Here is a 6,276-nt window from a genome sequence, read left to right as displayed (position 1 = left end):
ATTTTCTCCCCGTTTTTTTCTGGGAATCCCGGGATTTTTCGGCATTTCTCCCCAGTTCCCGATGTCACCTGTCCCCTTGTCACCTGTCCCCAGGTGTGACGTTCCTGCAGCTCCCCCGATCCAATTCCAGGGGTAGAATTTTGGGGTTTTTTTCCCATTTTTTTGCCATTTTTTTCCCCGTTTTTCGGTATTTTCTCCCCGTTTTTTCTGGGAATCCCGGGATTTTTGGGGGGGAATCTCGTGATTTTTCTCGGAATTCCCGAATTCCCGCTGTCCCCAGGTGTGGCGTTCCTGCAGCTCCCCCGATCCAATTCCAGGGGTAGAATTTTGGGGTTTTTTTCCCCATTTTTCGGTATTTTCTCCCCGTTTTTCCGGGAATTCCGGGATTTTCCCGGGAATGCCGGGATTTCTCCCCAATCCCCGCTGTCCCCTCACCTGTCCCCAGGTGTGACGTTCCTGGAGCACCCCTCGGACGCGCGCGCGGCCCCGGGGGGGGGAGGTGCGGCTGCGCTGCCGCGCGCGGGGGGCGGGGCCGGGGGCCGCCCCCGGAGCTGGGCTGGGAGCGGCAGGGCCGCGAGCTGGACGGGGACAGCGACATGGCCCAGGTGGCACTGCCCCAGGGCGGCTGGGTGGGCCACCAGCCAGCTCAGGGTGGGTCACCTCTGTCACCTCTGTGTGTCACCTGTGTCATTGATGTCACCTGTGTCACCTGTGAGTGGTTATTGTCTCACTTGTGTCACCTGTGTGTGCCCGGGGACAGCGACATGGCCCAGGTGGCACTGCCCCAGGGGCGGCTGGGTGGCCACCAGCCAGCTCAGGTGGGGTCACCTGTGTGTCACCTGTGTGTCATTGATGTCACCTGTGTGCTCTGTGTCACCTGTGAGTGGTTATTGTCACCCCTGTGTCACCTGTGTGTGCCCCGGGGGACAGCGACATGGCCCAGGTGGCACTGCCCCAGGGCGGCTGGGTGGCCACCAGCCAGCTTCAGGTGGGTCACCTGTGTGTCACCTGTGTGTCATTGATGTCACCTCTGTCACCTGTCTGTGGTTAATGTCACACCTGTGTCACCTGTGAGTGGTTATTGTCACACCTGTGTTACCTGTGTGTGCCCGGGGACAGCGCCATGGCCCAGGTGGCACTGCCCCGGGGGGCTGGGTGGCCACCAGCCAGCTCAGGTGGGTCACCTGTGTGTCACCTGTGTGTCATTGATGTCACCTGTGTCACCTGTGAGTGGTTATTGTCATACCTGTGTCACCTGTGTGTGTCATTGTCACCCCTGAGTGCCCGGGGACAGCGCCATGGCCCAGGTGGCACTGCCCCAGGGCGGCTGGGTGGCCACCAGCCAGCTCAGGTGGGTCACCTGTGAGTGGTTTAATGTCACCTGTGTGTCACCTGTCTGTGGTTGATGTCACCTGTGTGCTCTGTGTCACCTGTGAGTGGTTATTGTCACCACCTGTGTCACCTGTGTGTGCCCGGGGACAGCGCCATGGCCCAGGTGGCACTGCCCCAGGGCGGCTGGGTGGGCCACCAGCCAGCTCAGGTGGGGTCACCTGTGTGTCACCTGTGTGTCACCTGTGTGTCATTGATGTCACCTGTGTCACCTGTGAGTGGTTATTGTCTCACCTGTGTCACCTGTGAGTGGTTATTGTCACCCCTGAGTGCCCGGGGACAGCGCCATGGCCCAGGTGGCACTGCCCCAGGGCGGCTGGGTGGCCACCAGCCAGCTCAGGTGGGTCACCTGTCTGTGGTTAATGTCACCTCTGTGTCACCTGTGTGCTCTGTGTCACCTGTGAGTGGTTATTGTCACACCTGTGTCACCTGTGAGTGGTTATTGTCACCCCCTGAGTGCCCGGTGACAGCGACATGGCCCAGGTGGCACTGCCCCAAGGGGGGTGGGTGGCCACCAGCCAGCTCAGGTGGGTCACCTCTGTCACCTCTGTGTGTCACCCTGTGTCATTGATGTCACCCTGTGTCACCTGTGAGTGGTTATTGTCACACCTGTGTCACCTGTGAGTGGTTATTGTCATACCTGTGTGTGTCATTGTCACCCCTGAGTGCCCGGGGACAGCGACATGGCCCAGGTGGCACTGCCCCAGGGCGGCTGGGTGGCCACCAGCCAGCTCAGGTGGGTCACCTGTCTGTGGTTAATGTCACCTCTGTGTCACCTGTGTGCTCTGTGTCACCTGTGAGTGGTTATTGTCTCACCTGTGTCACCTGTGTGTGTCATTGTCACACCTGTGTGTGCCCGGGGACAGCGCCATGGCCCAGGTGGCACTGCCAGCAGGGGGCTGGGTGGCCACCAGCCAGCTCAGGTGGGTCACCTCTGTCACCTGTCTGTGGTTAATGTCACCTCTGTGTCACCTGTGTGCTCTGTGTCACCTGTGAGTGGTTATTGTCACACCTGTGTCACCTGTGTGTGCCCGGGGACAGCGCCATGGCCCAGGTGGCACTGCCCCAAGGGGGGGTGGGTGGCCACCAGCCAGCTCAGGTGGGTCACCTGTGTGTCACCTGTGTGTCATTGATGTCACCTGTGTCACCTGTGAGTGGTTATTGTCACCCCTGTGTCACCTGTGTCACCTGTGTGTGTTATTGTCACCTGTGTGTCACCTGTGTCACCTGTATTGGTTATTTTGTGTCACCTCTGTGTCACCTGTGTGTCATTGATGTCACCTGTGTCACCTCTGCGTGTCACTGATGTCACCTGTGTGTCACTGATGTCACCTGTGTGTGTCACTGATGTCACCTGTGTCACCTGTGTGTGGTTAATGTCACCTGTGTGTCACCTGTGTCACCTGTATTGGTTATTCTGTGCACCTCTGTGTCACCTGTGTGTCACTGATGTCACCTGTGTGTCACTGATGTCACCTGTGTGTCACTGATGTCACCTGTGCCACCTGTGTTGGTTATTTTGTGTCACCTGTGTGTCACCTGTGTTGGTTATTTTATTTTGTGTCACCTGTGTGTCACCTGTGTGTCACCTGTGTGTCACCTGTGCCACCTGTGTTGGTTATTTTATTTTGTGTCACCTGTGCCACCTGTGTTGGTTATTTTATTTTGTGTCACCTGTGCCACCTGTGTTGGTTATTTTATTTTGTGTCACCTGTGCCACCTGTGTTGGTTATTTTATTTTGTGTCACCTGTGTGTGTCACTGATGTCACCTGTGCCACCTGTGTTGGTTATTTTATTTTGTGTCACCTGTGCCACCTGTGTTGGTTATTTTTATTTTGTGTCACCTGTGCCACCTGTGTTGGTTATTTTATTTTGTGTCACCCTGTGCCACCTGTGTTGGTTATTTTATTTTGTGTCACCTGTGCCACCTGTGTTGGTTATTTTATTTTGTGTCACCTGTGCCACCTGTGTTGGTTATTTTATTTTGTGTCACTCTGTGTTGTCGCTGTCGCCGCTGTCCCCACGGTTCCCAACCCCAAATCCCCAAAATTCGATCCTCAGTGCCGGATTCCAGACACCAAATCCCTGATCCCAAAATCCCCCAAATCCCCAAAATCCCAAATTCCTGAAAACCCAGAGCCCCAAAATCCCAAAATCCAAAATCCCCAAAATCCCCAAAATCCCGAATCCCTGAAATCCCAAAGCCCTCATTCCCAATCCTGAATTCCTAACCCCAAATCCCCAATCCCCAAATCCCCAAATCCCAAATTCCTGAAATCCCAAATCCCCAAAATCCCCAATCCCCAAATCCCCAAATCCCAAATTCCCTGAAATCCCAAATCCCCAAATCCCCAAATCCCAAATCTCTGAAATCCAAATCCCAGAGCCCTCATTCCCAATCTTGAATTCCCAACCCCGAATCCCCCAAAATCCCCAAATCCCAAATCCCCCAAAATCCCCAATCCCCAAAATCTCCAAATCCCAAATCCCCAAAATCCCCAATCCCCAAAATCCCCAAAATCTCCAAATCCCAAATACCCAAAATCCCCAAAATCCCCAAATCCCCAAACTCAAATTCTCAACCCCAAATTCCCAACCCCAAACCCCAAAACCCCAAATCCCAAACCCCAATTTTTGGTGCCAAAACCCTCGAAATCCCAAAGTCCCGATCCCAAAAACCTGCCAAAGTCCCCCCAAACCAACCCATAAAAAACCCCAAACCCCATAAAAAACTCCCCAAAATCCCCAAAAAACCCCCAAATCCCCCCAAATCCAGGCTGTTCCCTGTGTCAGGGTTGGACTCCAAAATCCCAAATCCCCCTTTCCCAGTCCAAAATCCCAAATCCCCACAATCCCAAATCCCAAAATCCCAAAATCCCAAACCTCAATTTTTGGTCCCAAATCCCTCAAAATCCCAAATTCCCGATCCCAAAACCCTCCCAAAAAAAACCCCCAAAAATCCGAAAATTCCCCCCAACCCCCCCCCCCAAACACCTCCAAAACATCCCCAAAAATCCCATAAAAAATCCCAAACCCCCTAAAACCCCCAAAAAAACCCCAAAACCCCCCAAATTTAGGCTGTTCCCGATGTCGGAGTCGGACTCCAAAATCCCAAATCCCCCTTTCCCAGTCCAAAATCCCCAAATCCCCACAGCCCCATATCGCAAATCCCCAAATCCCTAAATCCCAAACTCCTGATCCCAAATCCCAAATCCCAAAATCCCCAAATCCCCAAACCCCAAAATCCCATAAAACCCCAATTTTTGGTCCCAAATCCCTCAAAATCCCAAATTCCCGATCCCAAAACCCTCCCAAAAAAAAACCCCAAAATCTCAAAATTCTCCCAAACCCCCCCCCAAAACACCTCCAAAACACCCCCAAAAATCCCATAAAAATACCCCAAACCCCCTAAAACCCCCAAAAAACCCCAAAACCCCCCAAATTTAGGCTGTTCCCCGATGTCGGAGTCGGACTCCAAAATCCCAAATCCCCCTTTCCCAGTCCAAAATCCCAAATCCCCACAATCCCAAATCGCTGAATCCCAAACTCCTGCTCCCAAATCCCAAATCCCCAAATCCCAAAATCCCCAAACCCCCAAAATCCCATAAAACCCCAATTTTTGGTCCCAAATCCCTCAAAATCCCAAATTCCCCGATCCCAAAACCCTCCCAAAAAAAAACCCCCCAAAATTCAACAATTCCCCCCAAAAACTCCCCCAACCCCCCCAAAACCCCCCCCCAAAATCCCATAAAAATACCCCAAACCCCATAAAAAGCCCCAAAATCCCAAAAACCCCCAAAACCCCATAAAATCCCCCCACTTTAGCCTGTTCCCCGGTGTCGGGGGCGGAATCCCAAATCCCAAATCCCCCTTTCCCAATCCCAAATCCCAAATCCCTCAATCCCCCAAATCCAAAAATCCTGATCCCAAATCCCCAAATCCCCAAATCCCAAAATCCCCAAATCCCAAATCCCATAAAACCCCAATTTTTGGGTCCCAAATCCCTCAAAATCCCAAATTCCCGATCCCAAAACCCCCTCAAAAAAAACCCCCAAAATCTGAAAATTCCTCCAAAACCCCCCCCAACCCCCCCCCAAAATCCCATTTAAAACCCCAAACCCCCATAAAAACCCCCCAAAATCCCCCCAAAAACCTAAAACCCCACAAAATGCCCCAAATCCAGTCTGTTCCCGGTGTCCAGTGTTGGAATCCCAAATCCCCCTTTCCCGACCCCAAATCCCAAATCCCCAAATCCAAAAATCCCAAACTCCTGATCCAAATCCCAAATCCCCAAATCCCCCAAATCCCCAAATCCCCAAACCCCAATTTTTTTGATCCCAAAACCCTCAAAATCCCAAAACCCTCCCAAAAAAAAACCCCAAAATTCCTCCAAACCCCCCCCCAAAAATCCCATAAAAAAATCCCAAAACCCCATAAAAAACCCCAAAAACCCACAAAAACCCCAAATCCCCCCCAATTTCAGGCTGTTCCCGGTGTCGGGGGCGGACGCGGGGCGCTACCGGTGCTGGCGCGCGCCGGGGGAGGGGCGCGGCTGCTGTCCCGCGAGGCCACGCTGGAGCTGGCAGGTGAGACCCCAAAACTCCCCAAAATCACCCCCAAAATCACCCCCAAAAATACCCAAAACCAGCCCTGAGATGGAAAAGTAAATCACAAAAAAAAATCCAGAAAAATCCACAGAAAAATCAGCAAAAAATCACAGAAAAATTGCCAAAAAAATCACCCAAAAATCACCAAAAATCCCAGAAAAAACATCCCCAAAAACAGCCCAAAAACATCCCTGAGATGGAAAAATAAATCACAAAAAATTCCAGAAAAATCCACCGAAAAATCAGCAAAAAATCACCAAAAAATCGCCAAAAAATCGC

The 6,276-nt window shown here is 52.4% G+C and overlaps 1 long non-coding RNA gene across 1 annotated transcript; it reads left to right on the top strand.

Annotated features, from left to right (window-relative positions):
• The first annotated feature begins 514 nt into the window (after positions 1–514).
• Positions 515–5,973, top strand: LOC135292267 (uncharacterized). The gene is made up of 3 exons (XR_010354711.1): positions 515–605; positions 2,082–2,125; positions 5,874–5,973. It is a non-coding gene; the product is annotated as an uncharacterized LOC135292267 (long non-coding RNA).
• The last annotated feature ends 303 nt before the right edge of the window (positions 5,974–6,276 follow it).

This window comes from Passer domesticus, unplaced genomic scaffold, assembly GCF_036417665.1.
Source record: "Passer domesticus isolate bPasDom1 unplaced genomic scaffold, bPasDom1.hap1 HAP1_SCAFFOLD_260, whole genome shotgun sequence".
In the NCBI taxonomy this organism is placed as follows: domain Eukaryota; kingdom Metazoa; phylum Chordata; class Aves; order Passeriformes; family Passeridae; genus Passer; species Passer domesticus.
The sequence above is the reverse complement of the archived record's forward strand: the minus strand, read 5'-3'. Positions and strand labels throughout refer to the sequence as shown.